Raw genomic sequence first — 18,873 nt, 5'->3', positions numbered from 1 at the left:
CCAGCTCAAGGTGTCCAAGAACACAGCCTACTTCGTGAAAACAGCAACAAGCAGGACTTCTAACGTATGTTGATGTAGCCACTTGTTTGTACTCGCTTGACTTTTTGTTCTGACCGTACGTGAAGTCAAGCACTTGTACCATCCGCCATCCCAACATCTCTGCCTCAAGATATCTGTCAATTAGGAGTGAGAGGGCATAAGCGAGGAGAATATCCACAACAAATATGAAGCCTTTACACGCCACATGAAGGCTATCATCGAAGCCCAGAAGTATAGCATTGAGAAGTAATAGTTCTCTAGGAGTTTGTGAATTAAATTGAAAGTATGATGTAGGTGTGCCTATTTAAAAAAAAAATATGTATATAGGTAAAAATTGAAAATATAATTTAAAAGTGTCCTAATTTCCATACAACATCCAGTACACAAAAGATGACAAATATGTCGAAAAAGGATGATTTTTTTCGTGGGTATACCTTGCATAATTTCATCTCTTTAACTTCATCTTGAATTCTAGTTTTTTTTTTTTTTTTTTTGGTTAAAATATTTTATTTATATTTACAATGCAAACAGTGTAAATAATAAATACACTCTAAGATGAAAAAGTAGATCACATTAATAAAAGCAACAGGACATTTACGTTTAAAAAAAAAGGTAAATAAACATTATAGTTCATATTTAATGTCCTTAATTAAATAACCTCATATAATATTCAAAAAAACACTAAACATCAGCTTAAGTTAATAAAAAAAAAGACGATGTTTCCTTATCATTGACTTGATGAGATAAAATATTGCAAGGACCCCGTAAGAACAAAAAATACAGTTTTTATTGATAAAAAGGGCGGGAAATTGAGCAGCTGCGCTTATCATTATGTCTCTTAAGTCTTTCACATCTAATGGAGAGTCAATAGTTAATTTTTTAGCAATCAATGATTTAATTTTTAATAAAGCAAACACCACGGCTTTGTGACTAGGAGAACTATTTATGTTTCTCCAAATAAGCTCCAAATAATTTATTAAGTTCGAAGAAATATTTTCTGTCTCACAAACATTGTATTGGATAAAATATTTGACTACTATCAAAACTGGGCAAACAGCAAAAATGTGCAGGGTAGAGTTGAATATAAAACCGCAGTCTTTGCACAGATATTAAATTGTCAGTGGAAATTTGAGATTATACTGTAAATTTGGTACTGTCTGAAATTCCAGAAATTGATTGTTGAATTTTTCGTTCCCATATAGGAGAAAGATCGAGTAGTACAATAAATTTATCTAACACAGACTTCACTTCCACCGACAAATTTTGGTAAAAGCTTATTTTTAAAAACCATGGTTTCGAACGGGTAAAATATTAAAGAGACCTCTCGCGAAGAAGATGGAATCTCCCTCACCAAAAGATAGATTCCGGCCTTAAGTCATGTTAATTTAAAATTTTATTATAAAGAGCAGTCACCTCTAATAAAAACGCATTCCCAAACTTATTAACAAAAATATATTTTGGTCCTATTTTGGTGAATTATATTTATTGTTGAATTTGAAAGATAAGTAGGCCTTCCTTCCATGAAATTCTCTGAATAGACGCTAGAAGTGGTGAAAAAACTTCCAAATCCCGATTAGTTCAGGTTGTTTTCAATTGGATCCATTCATAATATTTAGAGTACGCGAAATTCACCCTTTAGTCTCTCAACGGGTATACAAGATAAAAGGTAAAGCCCATCGAGAATTTGTTCTCTGGACGCTTTAAAGCAGGAATATAATTTTTATTAAAGAAACTCAAAAACTATACATCTTCTTGCATCATTGCAGATTCTGCTACGAGTGGAAATGGAGGTAGCTCTGTATAATACAAGAGGAACCATTTTCATATTGTATAAATCAATGCGTTTTTGTAGAGATAAATGACGACATTTTAGGATATGTTTGTAGACCATGATAATTAATTGGACCCAATTACCTCTTGAGACACCATTGGTTGTCCATTCGATTAAGATCTTAAATATCTATACAACTCTACTAGCTTCAATTATTGTAAAAAGTTCCGCTTTTCAAGATCCAAGAGGAAGGATTGCGATTTATCGATTTATTAATTTTCAATACTGACTTGAACTTAAATTTGTTAAAAAATATCAATAGAACTTTGATCCTATACCGAAGTTAAATTTCTGTGACAGGACATCCTTGGGTATAGCTCTTCCTTAATTGAAGGGGTTCACTCATTCTACCATCCAACGAAATTATGAAAGAGCCGTTAGCGAGTAAAGCTCTGATAGGATATAAAAAAACGTTTGGGGAGTATCCTTTTAACAGATCTCATAATATTATAGTAACGTAACGAGTCAAATGCTAGTAAAAATTATTTGCAATCAATGCATCAAATTTGCCACTCCTATTAAGAGATTCAATTGCTGTGGCCATATTTCGTGAAATATCTGTAATTTTTCTACTTCTCAGGAAATATTTTTGTTCATCTTTAATATTTTGGTTTAAAATAGGTTCAATTTGCTTAGCTAAAACACCAGACAATATTCTGTAAGCTTCATTTAAAACTGTGATGGGCATCCACTACTTGAAATCAGTACCATCACCATTTTTAGGTATAATAGCTATCCTTCCTTTTGTAAGAGAAAGGGGGGTTTTTACAGACTTCTCCATGGATTTTCCTAATTTTAAAAGGTATGGCGCAATTTCTTCAGAAGTAAGAGAGAAAATTCTCCCACAAAGGCCATTCGGACCAGATGCTATAGAATCCTTGAAAGCATTGTTTATATAATTTTCAATATTAGCCAAGGTAAATACTTCAACCTTTTACGGTGTCCTTTTCTTCGGGAAATTGGGTCTCCCTCTACATAAAATCTCTGAGAACCTCTTATTTAAATATTGCAATACTTCAAAAGGCTTAAAAAACTTTCTATTCTTAACAACAATTTTTGTATTGTAGTAGCTGTACAAAGTAAATATTTGTTTCTAAGAATGGGATCGGTTTCATGATCTACTTTCTTTTTCATTTCAGTTTCAGCAATGTCAAAGATTTTATATGAATTCAACAAATCTGTGGTGTAATTTAAAAAACAAATGAGCTATTTAAAACCTTTTCAAAACTTTATTGGAACCTATTTGCTTTCTTTTCGTGAGATTTAATATTTTTTTTACTGTTTTAACAACAATATCAGACCATAAATTATAAGGACACCTAGAAGCCAATAAACCAAGACCTTTATTAGATTGGATTTTAATTTTTTTTCAAATTATATTCCCCTAATAACCATTTTTGAACTTTAAACTGATGATTGAGAGGAATGCAACAAAAATTTATTTCAATAATTTTGTGGTTTACAAGATACATTTTTACCCTGCTTCACAAAAATGGATAATATTCAGGCTAAATCAATTCGTAAAGATCTATCCCCACTATTCCAGGAAATATTATCCTCTGGACGAAACTTTTTCTTCAAATTCAGTAAGTTAAACTTTTTTTTAAGTTCCCACAATATTGCAGCATTTGTCTAGTTTTTATATTTATGGAACAAACTCACTATAATATATTTTTCAAATGAGTTCAAATTTTTATTTTCTATTCATTTTGTCACATATTCATGTCAGATAAAAGAAATTAAATTCAAAACGACAAAAAAACTTCAAAATTAATGAGTTCAAATTACTAAAAACACTCAGTCTATTTTTATTTAAAATAAATATCATAAGTTAAAAAGAGTAGTGATTACATAGTCCTCCAATAATAATATCATAGATATTTCAAATATAATTAATATTTTAACTGATAAAAAAATGTTAATTTGATAGTTTAAAAAAAACATATAACGATATTAAAAAAAAGTTGGATACACAAATTTAATATTACATTAAGATATATGGTAGATAATATTTTTTTCTTTACCATTGGTCCCTCCTTTCATTCGGTGGACTCGTTGCCCTTCTTGTTCTTTCTATATCTTTAATCAATATTCCATTTTCATCCAAATTTTCCATTTTCTCCATCCCTTAATGTAGTGAGTTTATATTAGTTCTTGCTGCATAAAAACCATATATATTTTTGCTATTAAGGCTTCTATTTTGAACTCGACGCCGTTTAAAAAACAAACAGTTTTAATATTTTTGGTACCAGAAGCATAAAAAAAGTACATATATTTATGTACTTTTACAATATAAAAAATGTTTTTTTAATAGGTCTAATGTATATAAGTCATGAAGTTTCAACATAAAAATTGATTGGTTTTAATAAAAACACTGCAAATTCGTAAGCCTTAATTTTTAAATACAAAGAATCATAAAGATGCTCATAATTTACCTCCAATCATTAATATTTTGCTCATATAAGGTAGCATAATTCCCTATAAGTAATTATATGATCCTTACAAGTCAAGTAAAATTAATCTAAAAATAAAATTTAGTTTTTTAGATTTGTTTCTATTATTCCAGGCTTTTTTTTATGTTGACGAGCCAAATATAATGAAACACACAATAACAGATAAAACATGTCAATAAAATCCCAAAAACATATATTTATTCCTATGCTCACTTGTAATTAATATTTTTTCGATTGAACTTTATCACTTTGTCCTTAATTTTAATTCTGTCATAGAAGAGCATGATAAAAAAAATGCATTTTAGTCCATATATCAACATAAACTTGACAGCAAAATACAGATAATATATGTATAGATATATATCTTGATTTATTTCTTTGGAGATTAATACCTGTATACATTACATATAAACCGTATAATTCATCGTAACATTTGATATTTTTATTATACAATCTAAGTAATTTTACAGTAATATCAATGAATGAAGAAAGGATTTTTTCCATTTACAAGATTGAATTTGATAAATTAAATCTGTTAATGGATAATTTCATTTTATGTTACTTCTATCATATATACATATATTGCATATTTATATTACATTTATTCCAGAAATCATTTGGAGATGCATTCTAACTTCTAAATATTACTAGAATAGCTATAGAAAAACATTCATCAGATTGTGTTTGAAAGACCATAACATTAAAGTCTCATATATCCAACAGAGGTTTCAGACTCTAGTGATTATTTTTAGTTATCTGAAATTATTTTAGAAATTTGACTAGATAATATGTTGACTAATATAGTGAATTAACACCAAAATAATCTTGAGTAAATTCAAGAAATAGAGAATTCCCCAATTTTTTCATATGTAAAATGTACATTCAGCTTAATATTTTTTATACATATTTAGGACAATTATAGGCTTTGTATACACATTTCTGGGACAAATTGACCTACCTAAGAGTATTAATTATAGTTCAGAGATTTAATTATATTTAATAGACTAAATTTAGCTCCGATATGACAACTTATGAATTTATAATCTATCCATATTTAATTAATTCGTTGTGACGAGGAATTTTTCATACTTTAAGTGCAATTCGATGGATCCTTAAAGGATCCATCAGAATAATATGTTAATAGAAATGAACGATAATTATATAAAGAATACTAAAGTTATGCAGACTTAATTTTGAGAAAACTCATTGTAGCTTACCTTTGTGATGAAGATCCGTATATGTACTTTTAATTACAATGTTTAGTAAGGAACAACTCTAATTAGACTAATATTTAAATGATCTTATCAAACCGTTGTATTGGGTGCATTCTTTGTGAATAATATGTACTTTATTTATAGGGTAAAAAATGTCTTGCTTTTTTTTTAGCTATAAGCTAATTAATTAAAAAATATATACATCTCTATTGAGTAAATTTTGCTCACAAATAAAAATAAACATTCAATTTTAGAACTATGCAATTCATGCTTATTACCCATTAAACACAACTTTCTAAACACTAACAAATGCATACTTTTATAAATCAACAATTTTTTATGCACATTGTTCAAAGTCGAATAAAATATAAATATATATTTCCAGTCTCGTGATGATTTGTTCTCTCCAACAATTTCTATCGCTGGGGGTTTTTTAATTTCTTCAAACCTCAAGGAAAATCATGACTATGAGTAAGATACCCCCGGTCAATGATTATTTTTTAAATAGAATCAGGATTCGAAATCCGTAGTATTTTACTCTATATAATACATAAAAAGGCAGCGAATATGTAAAAGAGATGAAATTACCATGGCAAAAATATTTGCAGCCAAATGACGCTTTATAAAGTTTTACAAATTTAAAATATTTTCTTTAATAAATAGTACTAAGTTCCAATCTGGAAGTTCTAAAGAAATTATGAGACAATATATCTTTTGTTACACAGACTTATGATGTTTTTTATCTGAATTGTTAGTAGATATTCTTTTTATAAAACGTTTAATAAACCAGCAAGTATCACCCCCAAAAGTGTAACGTATTTTAGTAAGTTATAATCAGTTTAACAATTATAATTAATACGTCCTTTATAATGTCGACCATTTTTTTTTTAATATACCATTCATTTTTCGCTCAAAATATAAATTTAAATGCAAAAAAAAAATACTAGTATAAATATATCACGTTGATAAAAAATATGTTTTTATTTTAAAATAATCTTAACAACATGAGTTTTGGGTTTCAACAAGATATGATTTGTTTTTCTTATAGTAAAAACATTAAATTTTTATTTTTGAAAAAAATATTCGTTATTATATGCAAATTTTAAGATTCAAATTTTTACTCAGCAACTTCTTATGAGCTTGCAAGTAATAATAATAATAGGTAAAACATTATAGTTTATGTAACTACCGTTGTACGCCTCAGTTCTCATATTGAAAAAATGAAAAATCTAAGGAACTCAAAGGAAATAAATAGGAACGTCATTTAAACAAAACAATTATATATAAATAAATCATAAAAGGGCATTATGAATATAAATAAAGAATTTTATATAATCTGGTTAAATATTTCATGAGAAGTTAAAGAGGTTTAGGTTTTATCGAAATTCATACAAAATGACTTAAATATTCCCATGGAAATATTCAGTCTCATTCGTTAAAAGATTAATTGTTTTTAACGGAATTGTGTTTAGAAATTGTGAACCTCAGTACAGTGACACAATATGAAGTCGTAAGTTTTATATATGTGTACAGCTCGTATAACTGAGAATGAGAGAATATCGGTTAACGTTTTGAAAACAACTAAATTTAGATCAAATTAGAAACACCTGTCCCAATCCATCTTAAAAATCACGTCATATCAAATTGACAAAAAAAATGGTCTCAGATTCATGTTCAACACTTGTAAAAAAAGTGATAAATTTTTAATAAATTTGTTAAAAATAAATTATGTTGTTAAACAGAATTTTAATGTTTTTCTATATAATGAAATGTAATCACAATTTTTCTTGATCTAATTTCACAAATATATAGGTTCAAAAGTTGTCAAAAACTGGAATTATACTTTCAAATTAGTGCTTATTTGACAAAAAAAAATCTAGAATATACATTTCTACAAAAAACGTCATTAAAAAATTTTTTCCAAAATGTTTTATTTATATTTTACAGCATAGCAACAGCTAATTTGAAATCAACCAATCAATGCTCAAAACACTAATGGGGCAGTTAAATAGAATAATATCGATATTTGGAAAAATAAAGAAAGCTTTTTTTATCTTTAATTCATAAACGATATAGATTGGAAATATTTAATTAACGCATATGTTCTTTATTTAAGATATGTGACAAAGTTTAACTCGTAATTGTGCTATACTATATATAAATGTGCAATTTCGTAACTATGGGAAGGGACTAGAAGTTATGGCTATCAAAAAGGATGGTTTGTACGTCCATTAAAGTTAAAGTTGTATTCCACTAAAACTGGAGAAATATGGCCACATTGTTCAATTTTTAATGCAATTGCAGAAGAATGTTATTATATCATAAATAATAAAAGTATTGTAATTTCTTTAAATTTTTTTTTTAGTAATAAGGGTTTGTTTACTTACATTAGTTCGTAAAAAGGCAACCTTTTATTAAAAATAGTTTAACTCCTCTTTAAATGATAATATTTTTTTTTTAAATTATAAGTGTTTTTAAAGGGCGTATAAGTTAGGTGGTTTTTAAACTTGTAAAAAATTTCAAGAATACACAAACAAAAATCTAATCTGAATCTAAACCTGTCACTATGGGGGCAGAAATGGCTGACACTCCCATGGATTAATAGTGGTGGGAAAAAATGCAACGTCAGAAGAGAAAACTGGATTATTTCAATAAAAAAATCAACAGGCCCCAATGAAAAATCCTATCCATGACCACACTCAAGGTCAACGCTAATATATTTTAGGAGGAAATCCTAAAATATAATTTTGTCCTCTAAAAAATACTTTTTTGAGCAAAATACTATTTTCAAAAAAACCATTCATAAAATAAATATTGATATATCCTTGGAAAAGTTATCTTCACAGGTAATGAAAAAAAATTTAAATTATTTAATAAAAAAGGCTCTTTCTTATTTTTAGAAAAATGAAAGGCTTTTATATCTTCTTTTTTTTAAAAGTCACTTAATATTAGAGTTAGAAAAAATAAGACGCCTTTAGGAAAATTTAAAAGAAATATTCATAACCCTAAAAAACCAAAAAAAAACCCAGCTCCACTCCTTGCCAAGCCCCCTCTCATATATAAGTCTGTAACTGTGAATATGTATGCATATATTGAGTACAAAGTCTACCTGAGTCCCCTAGTTTGAAACGCCGATTTCTTGGGCAGATCCCTATACTTCGATAGTATAGATAGTATGAAAATGTTATTAGTTTCCCTTCCCTTCATTAATGTGCACAATTTTTTAATCAAATGTATATATGTGTGTATGTTTATGTTGCAAATTTAATTCCAAAAGATAAAAAAAGTTAATAAAAGTATCAAATTATTATTATTTTTCTTGATTTAGTTACTAGGATTATTGTATAATCTTATGTATGTTATTGAAATGTAATAACATAAAATGAAATGAGCAACTAATTTATGTTGCAAATGTATCAAGGGATCATCAAAGTGTTATTTAACTAAATAATCTATTAGGGAGTGTCTCTCACGATTTTGGGATATCAAAGATCCGTAATCTTTTTGTTTTTTACAATTAGTTTTCCCCGAAAAGTCCCTATATTTTAAAAATCCATTGAAACTAAAAAACAACAAGGTAACTTTTAAAATTTTAAATAGTGTTAAGAAGTAGAGCAGTTTAGCTATCATGACTTTTATTACATTAGTTACAGGAAGTTCTAAGCGGAATCTCCGTATCTAGCAAGGATAAAGCCAGGAAGTAATCCAAAGTCGATATTAAATTCTACTCCTAGTCCAATAAGGACTTATAAATCCCGAAAAATCATCATTATTACCTTAAGTCTTTCATTAATACTTTCACAAGTAGTTGCAGCATACTTATTGTTAGATGTTTTATTTTCGAAAAATAAAAAATAATGATAACAGCGTTGAAAATAAAAATAAAACACTCTTCAACTTTAAAAAGGATTACACTCGTCAAAGGTCATATTCAGATATAAGAAAAATAAAACTTACGATTATATTTGGAAATTAATCATCAAATGTGATTACAATAAAGTAAAACGTGGGATGCTTTCTTAAAGTGTAATGGAGGCTCAACTACATAGATGTACATAGATATAATTATTAAAATATATCAACTCGTAAAACAAAAGGTACATTACTACCTATTTAAAACAAGTCCTTACGTCATGATCTAAAAGTATAAAAAAGACAATACATAAGACTATGCAATACTTGATTCGATTTGGAGGTCAGTAGTTTCTGATCGTTTGAGAGCCTGTGGCATGGAAGTTTATTTTCATCTAAAATAAAAAATATAGAATTATTTTTCCATATCATTTCAGATTAGGAATTTTAAAACAATGTTTCAAATTTAGTAATATTATTTTAAAATTGAAACCTCCATATCTCTTAACGAATAGGGATAGGTTAAACAAAAGTCATTTTAAAAAAAGGATAGGGGTCACAAAAATTGTTTTTGAAGACTACAGCTTTCCAACATTAGTTTTTTTAACAATATACAACAGAAAATATAATTGCTCCAATGGAACAGTCTTGTATTGACGCTAAAATATAAATTTGATAGAAATATTCTTTTTTGTGACCTAAGACTTTTAATTTCACCTTAAAACTAAACTTAATTTATTTAAAATATAATAAAGCTATTGCTTCATTTATAAAAAGGTATTAATGATCACGACATTGGAGAAGTATTTTTTTCTTATGATTTTGAAAGGAAATAAAAAAAAAAGAAACTAAGGTCAAAAAATTAGTTTTTGCAATGAGGGGTTTTTGGCAGACTATTTTAATTTTTTTTTCACTAAAATACTACATATATATCAAGTTAACATCAAATTATCTCTCCTTATTTCATAAATTCACACCCATCACTATTCTAAAAGCATTTACATAGTATATGTGGAAATTTATACCAAAATAAACGTCAACAAAGTACATAATTATTATTCTTATTTAGGAATAATATGCAGGATTATGGTTTAATTATAGATAAGATTACCATATAAATTACTTGAATAGTACTATTTAATTATATTTTGTGTAAGTGAATTGTTGAGTGGTTGAACGATTAGTGGAATATTAATTTAATGGTGATTAGTACTATAGGGGACAGAGGAGCAAATTGTACTTTTCAATTTTCCAGCAAGTTTGCACATGTTTTGTTTAACTTTTTTTATAAATAATTTGTGATATATCTTATAAAAAAGTGAAAACTCCATACATTCTTCAGTATCACAATAACCCAGATGAAAAGATGGAGTAGGCAGAAAGAAAATGCACTATTATCGAATGCATCAGCAAAGCGGTGGTTCCAACGTTCCGTTCTGTAATATGGGCGTCGAAGATAAGGCACGCTCCGGTAGACCAATTTTAGAAAATGTCGATAGACTAATGGAAATCTACGAGTTGGACCGGCATATGAGATCTAATTCCATAGCACAGGAACTGAAAATTAGCCAGAAATAGTTTGGAACCATTTTCAATAAGACTGGTCTTAAAAAAAAGCTCGAGCTATGGGTACCGCATAAACTGATACTAAAGAAATTTTTTGAACGAATTGATGTTTATAGATCCATTTTTGAAGCGTATGATGACTGGCGATGATGGTTAGGATACTGGAGCACCAATCCAAACAAGATAGCGATCAAAGCACGGTGAAGTGGCTCAAAAATCGACAAGCCCTGATTAACGACAAAGAAGGTTATACTTTTTGATTGATGGGGTTGGAAAGCAATCATCCACTATGAGCTACTTCTATCGTGCCAAATACTCAATTTGGACTTAAAATGTCAACATTGGACCCGATTTAAGCAGATGATCTATCAGAAGTGACCAGAATTGGCTAATAGAACACAACACCAGGCCAATCACATCTTTAACGAAAGGCCAGAAGCCCTGAGAGATTGGATGGAAGGTTTTATAGCACCGGAAGTATAATCCATACCTGGCACCAAGCAATTATAATTGTTTTAGCATATCAACATTTTTTTGATGGTACAAAACTTGCCTAGAAAAAGAACAAAAATTATCCAAACTGTTTTTGTTTTTTTTGGCAAATATTTTTATGACAAAATTGACCTTTCCCTATAAAAATTTACCTTTTTAATTGCGTCAATAATCTTATAACACTATAGTAACGGTATATTGAACAACACTAATGTCCTCTATCTATTAATATATTTCATTTTTATTTTTCATATTGGTAATTTAGTCCCTAACTAACCAAGTTTTAAAACTATTTAAACCCTTTATTCCTTAATATTGAGGAACATAGTGATGTTAAAATGGGACACATAAGTAAAAAAGACCTCAACCATCATCAAAAAATTACGTCTCTAATTCCTAATTCTACTATATATCAGATCCTACTATGAATAAAAAATGCGTTACTACATCCTTCAAAATTTTTTATTCAATATTGTATACAATAAGTGCACTATTACAAAAATAACTATAAATATATTATTCCACTTTTTTTGTCCCTAATCGATCAAAAATAAAATAAAATAAATATAACAATCCAATCGTTCTAGTCCCTTTCAGTTGGTGTTAATTGATATAGTTTAAATATTACAGTTGATCATTGACATCAAGTAAAATTCATTGTAGGTGTTAAGTATTTTTATAAGAAAGACATTTGAGAAATGTTCAACAACATGTGTTACGAATTTGTTCATTTTACATAATAAAAAAATATCAATTATGTGCCTTTCAAGATGCTAATAAAAATAGACTAAATAATTATTTCATCCACGTCAATGGTACTCAAACTTTTTAGAGTGTGTACCACCTGAGAAGTATCCTGATACCCAAGAGACCTCATTGTGAAGTTAAGTCGACTCCACGTAGAACAATTTGACAATAATCAATGGATCGATATTTGAAAGAGTTAGGATATAAACAAGGTGGATATATTAGAGATTTTTTTTGTGTTAATGGTGTAAGTAGTGACTAATTTACATTTTACACAAATAATCTACAAATATATTATACTATTGAAACTGCCTATTTATTTGAAAAATTGAACGAAAACTTCCAGAGTCATGTTTTATGTCTCTTAATAGATATGAATATACTCGTTATACTAAAGAAACTACATTCTATTTTCTTAATTGATATTTCTTCAGACAATTTATTCATTCAATGTATGTATGTACATAAAATCTTTTCCACAAAAAAAGTAGATAATATTCTTACAAGTTAAAAAGTAGAGTGCAATTTTTATATTTATATATATTACATGTATATCTCTTAGGAATAGCTGCAAAATGTGCAGTATTATATGTTAATAAAAGATTTGTTTTATATTTCTTTAAAAAAAAGATTATTTTTTATGGAAATGAATTATTCAATTCTTTTGTTTTGTTTTACTTTTGATTAAAAAAGAACAACACTGTCTGATATAAGAAATTTGATCAGTTTTGTTCAATTTAATGCATGTATAGAGAAATGAAAATTATTGTTGGATTTTAGTCTCAAATCATAAGCCAGACCGAGATTGTTGTAACTGTTGTTAATCTCAACTAAAGATATCGCAAGGAAGGGGATACAAGACGATTGGAATAATAATGAAGCAAAGAATCAAGTATTTAAACTCAGACACCCTCAATTAAAGTAACTGCAAATACGGATTTGACTTTTGTAGAGATTGACTTCATCAAGATGAATCGGGAGAACAATGCAGTCGAGTTAACGTCCATATATGAGTATTTGAGAGTCTTCGTAACCATTTGGTTCAAACTTTGGCGCCAAAATATACACAACAACCATAAAAACGAAGCAAAGAACGACTAATGCTTAATTATCTCGAGAAGAAAACTGTAATCTAGAACGACGTATCTCAATGGACAATATGTTCATTAGAAATTATTCTCTTGGTCTCAATGTGCCCAGGTTCGCGTCTCTTAGAGAAGGAAATATACATTATTTATATGGACTACAAACAAGATAACTAGGTTTAGATAAAGTAAATGTAAAACTAGGATGTTTACTTATGCTTAATCAGTGCAACTCCTTCTGACTTATTAATGGAACATTAAAATAAGCGCATGGGCTATCATAAAGTTCATTGTGTATACCAGGAGAAACGTTAACGATGTTTAAAGGGACTTAACGGGTCGGGCAACGTAAATTGAAGGCTCTAAAAGCCGTGAAGCGACAAAAATCGCACTGTTTCATTCGTGGCCGGTATGAAGAGGTCAATTGAGGCTAATCCAACAAAGTTCATACCGAAGCTGGCCACGGAACACTTTGTGAGTACAATGCCAGTGTATAGGGTCATCTAGAACTTAGGTCTTACCTCCTATATCCAGGACCAAGCTCACCTCCTCCTGGCCGCTGCTAAAATAAAGGTTCAATAAGGAAGACTTGACCAAGACCCTACAAACTGGCACTACTCAGCAGCTATATCTACTGGTCCAAGTGAATTCTGCATAAATCATTGCAATACCTTGTCCTTCAGTTAGACAGCTCCAGCCTCAAACACTAGTATCTTTCGAATAAATTGAAATACTCCTCAATAATGTTGTCGTACTATGCATGAACAAAGTCACGACTGGAATTCCATATTTATTCAAACAAAAATCTTTGTCGAACACATGAATTCAAAATTGTCCAAGATTGGCTCCAAGCCAATGTCCTAGCCCCCAGCTCCGAAGGCATGAATTGTTCGGACTTCTATGTAAATCTAGGGGTAGTTACAGGAAAAGGCATGTGCCCATTCCCACTCCTCCTTTAAGGCCTTGAAGTCCAGGATCGTGCATTTTGCCAATGTGTTGGATCCTGTTCTCGTCAGAAACGTTAGTACTAGCTTCAAGTACAGATTTTTGTGCGTGCTGGCGGCTGAATAAAATAAAATATTATGTGTGTGTTTATATTGTTATATATAGTTATAATATAGGCCATAGACCTTGACCATACTATTCTCACTACTGTACTTGATTAATTTTAAATTTTTCAAGGTTTATTTGTTAAACCTGGTATATCTGTAATGTTTTTCTACAAAAAAATATTGAAAGTCAGAAAATAAACATAAAATGGTTAAAAAAATTTAAACCAGTAAGAATTCAAGGTGATTAATATTTTTGTAGGGATTTGTTTATTGCTTCTTTCCTTAGAGTATCTTTATACCAAACTAATTCGTTCTTTTACAAAAGTTGGGCCTGGATAAGTAACGTCAAAAATTTAAGCCTCAATCGACCCCACAAAATATCGGTCTTTTTTATAATTTGGTTTAAACAGATTTTATAGATGAATTTATTCAAGATAACAAATTTTATATTGCAAAAATAGTTATAATGACGTCCAAAGACGTTGAAAGTATTTATATTTGTACAACTTGCATAACTGTATAGAGCAAAAATTATTTCAATCAAAAAATTGATCCACGATTTGAACACAGTTTAATATAATAAACTGTATTGGAGACTATGTTCTCCAATCAAATATTGATCCAAATTGGTATGTATAAAAATCTCCTCGAACCGAAATTAATGAATCTCGGACAGAATATCAGTACTTATAGAACTATAAAAGAATCAAACTGCAGTTTAGCCTAATTCGGCAACAATTCATCATAAATATTGCAATATATTTTTAATTTAATCAGGATTGGGAACTGAAAAATCAAAATTAAGAAACGATAAGGGGGTATTAAATAAAATTTAATGTACAAAAGTGAAATTTATTTTGTTGAACCTTAAGGAAAACGATAGTTGAATATTTTTGCATAAACATGGAATAAAATGTATCCTCATTTTTTAATCACGATACTAATTGAGCCAAATTAAATGTGGTCAAGTGTGTAAAGGTTAATTCTTAGCTATTGTAAGATTTAAATAAATAGTCTTAGTAAACATTATTAGTGTTTAAGCTTCTTAATGTTGGCATCGGAAACATACCTATATATGTATATGAGAGCCATATTCCGTAAATATTTTCCTGAGTATGTTCAAAACTAGGTTTGCAATGTCTTACACCTTTTGTCATGTAAATGTAATGTCTTCTATTTTTGTCTTCTTTTTCATTTTCTTTTCTTCTCCATGAATATTTTTATCTGTATAAAGTAGTTTAACATAGGATATAGGTAATGTGTACCAAGTAGGGTTGTTCATTTCCTGAACCATAGATCATCACTATATTATGATAATAGGATGTTTCCTAAATAAGAAATTAAAATTAAATGTGTATATTTAGGTTTATTCTTTGAGCTTTGTTGGACAAATGAATTGTTCAACCCTATTTAATTTTTTATAGCATGAATAAGCTTTTATGTACATATTATCAAATTGCTAAATGGAAAATTAACCAGGGAGTATTTTTTTTTTTAGCAGGAATTTATTATCGGTGTAAAACACAAAAAATCCAGGTTGAACAGCATTCTGAAGGGTAAATTCTAAATCTTATATATTTAAGTTTATTATTCAATTTTTAGATATCGCCTCTTTCGTTATATCATGCAAATCATGTAAAAAAAAACATTGCTGGATTTTTTTTTTTTGGTGAGGACATGAAAGTGTTAACCATGTGTTTTGGATATATCTATTTTGAACAAACTAATAATATTTATATGAAATATATAAGTGGGTAGTTCGAATATTATGAAATAGTATCAACAGTTCTAATATAAATTTTTATTTGATCTTTATTAGGTACTGTAGTGATCCTCATACAGCCAAATTTTATCAAGCCCATACAAATTGCTCACTTTTTTGCTTTAATTTTAATATTAAAAAATACATAAGCCTCTGGTTGCAGAAGATTTCCATGCCGGTCATACACCCCCACCAAAGTTACACATACCTTTACAGAGACCACTAAGAAAATATCAAAAAAGTTCAAGAGTTCTGCGAATAACAACCCACCTTTTCGACCAGCGTTCACTTGTACACCCCATGAGCTGGGTTGTATTAGATGATATTGAAAGGGATCCTTGATACTCAGGCAAGCGGTAGCAGTGGGTAATGATCCACTTTTTGAACCTACGATTATTTTGCACAATCCGTGGGTATGGTGTATTATAGGATATCAAAAGAGGTCCTTGATGCTCAGGGAAGTGGTGGGTAATGATCCACTTTTTGGACCAGTGGTTTACTTGTACAACTGGGTTATTTTATAATATATTAGAAGGGATTCCTGACACTAAGGATAGTGATAAAGATAAGTTTGGATTCCTCTTAGGGACCAGCTGTCCATCTGCACAACATGCCTTGGTATATTTTGCAAAATAGAATTAAGCCTCTTGTGACAATTTCTTATCATACAATAGTTTGATTATGTGAACACTCTATCTATTTCAATGAAAAAATACCAGAATATCAAATTTAATCATAATCAACTCTTTTACGACCAAATTGCTTAGCATTGAATTGTTTAATGATAAAATTACCACAATCATTTCACCTGACAATGTAAATGAAGTTGAAATGACCATTGACCACTCTATTGGAAATTTAATAATTTGATCGGGCATTTAGCACAATGCCCGCTTTGATGGGAATTTTACACATGGCCCACTCTGATGTGCATTTTGCACATTTGCACTAACTCATACATACACATAACATAGACTCATGATTATCAATTAAATTTAATACGCTTTAAATATGTTTTGTGTTATGACTTTGTTGTAAGACGATTGGGCATGTTGCACGAACTATCAGGTTCAGTAATTTCATTGATGTTTTTGGGTTCGTAATCGTAAGTCATTAGTTTCTTTCAGAGTTTCGTCAGTGTCACAACATAATCCTCGTCAGACATCGTAATAGTTTCGTCATAGTAATCTTTCATTTCATCTCGTCTTCGTCGGAGTTTCGTCTTTGTCAGATTTTCGTCTTCATCAGAGTTTCGTCTTTGTCAGTTTCGTCTTCGTCTAGTCTTTGTGGTAAAAAAAGTTTTGTGTTCGAAATGATTTGTGCCATAGCTTGACGAAATTAACACTCCTCTGCTGTAAAATATTATTTATTTTTCAAACCCTAGATTTCCAAACAAATTAAAAGACAAAGTTTCTGATTTATATCTTTTTAATTATCCTAAAACAGTTTATGCATCCTCATTGTATTCATTTTTACACCTCCCGATTTTTACATATTCAAAGAAGTACTCAAACATATCGAAATTCATTCTTTTGATGTTTTGCATCAATTTAACACTTGTAATGTAATTAAAAATGACTAAAACATCATTTATTTTGAGTCCGTCATAGGTATAAAATTTTAGTTTTTATAGTAACAGTCTGCGAAATTAAGTGCTATAACATCGTTGCAATAATATATAATTACTGTTATTTTCATTTTAAAAAAATAGAATCCCAGTTAAGCATTTTTTTAAATTTTGCAATTTTTCATAAGCACATTTCTTTTTATGAAATGCTTCGAAACAGATGTTATTAATTTTTATGCCTATAACTCGTATTTATTGTTTTATCCGTTTTTATTTATAATTGAAGACTGTATTCCAGTTTGGTCTCCCTTGTTGATCTTTAAATAAAGTAAAATCGATCCCTTATAACGTCAGTTCGGATTAATAATAATGTAATATAATTAAAAAAATTATATAACTTACTTTAGTATATTTTTGGCTTAATAGAACAAATCAATAATTCCTTTAAGGATTTTTTTTCGTAATTTATAACTATTTTTAACGTTTATTTGTATGTTTGTATAAACTACAACATTTTACTACGAATCAGTAATATGAGAGTTTTACAAAACTCTTTTGCTTCAATTGATAATTAAATAGGTATACAAATGAAATCAATAATTTATCAAATTAATATTTCATTAAATTAAACCATTAACACGTGTTATAAAGTAATTTTAAGATTTACCAGTAAGATACTAGTTTTTCCTATGAACTATTGAGCAATGGAAGTTAATTTTAATTATAAGTACTATCCAATTGTCTTAAAAACAGTCTCGTGAATTAGTTTTTATGATTGGTATTAAATAAGTTTTGGAAGGATTGGTTTCATCCCAGTGCCGAACTCTCAAAGTATTAATATGTATTTGTTATCTAGAATAAGACCAATACAACTAATAATTACTTTACCAAAATTTAACTTACCTAAAATGAGAAATATGTAAGAAAAGAGCCTGGCAATTTCGGCTATGGGTTTGCTTATTTGTACAGTGTTTTTCCAGATATTTTTGTTTCATTATTTATCCAATAATTGATTGTTTTTGGTAATATTAAAGAAATTACTATGTGGCAAAAAATGAATTCGGTTTGACAGTTAGGCATAGTAAGGCAGTAGTAGATTAGCAGTAGCTTTAGCAAATAGTATTAAGGTATATAAATTATAACTTAAAGGTCAGCTAAAAAAAAATATTTGGTTAATCATTTACTAAAACATCCTAGTTAGTTAGAGTTCACT

Source organism: Lepeophtheirus salmonis, chromosome 3 (assembly GCF_016086655.4).
Source record: "Lepeophtheirus salmonis chromosome 3, UVic_Lsal_1.4, whole genome shotgun sequence".
In the NCBI taxonomy this organism is placed as follows: Eukaryota; Metazoa; Arthropoda; class Copepoda; order Siphonostomatoida; family Caligidae; genus Lepeophtheirus; species Lepeophtheirus salmonis.
Note: the sequence above shows the minus strand (reverse complement) of the source record.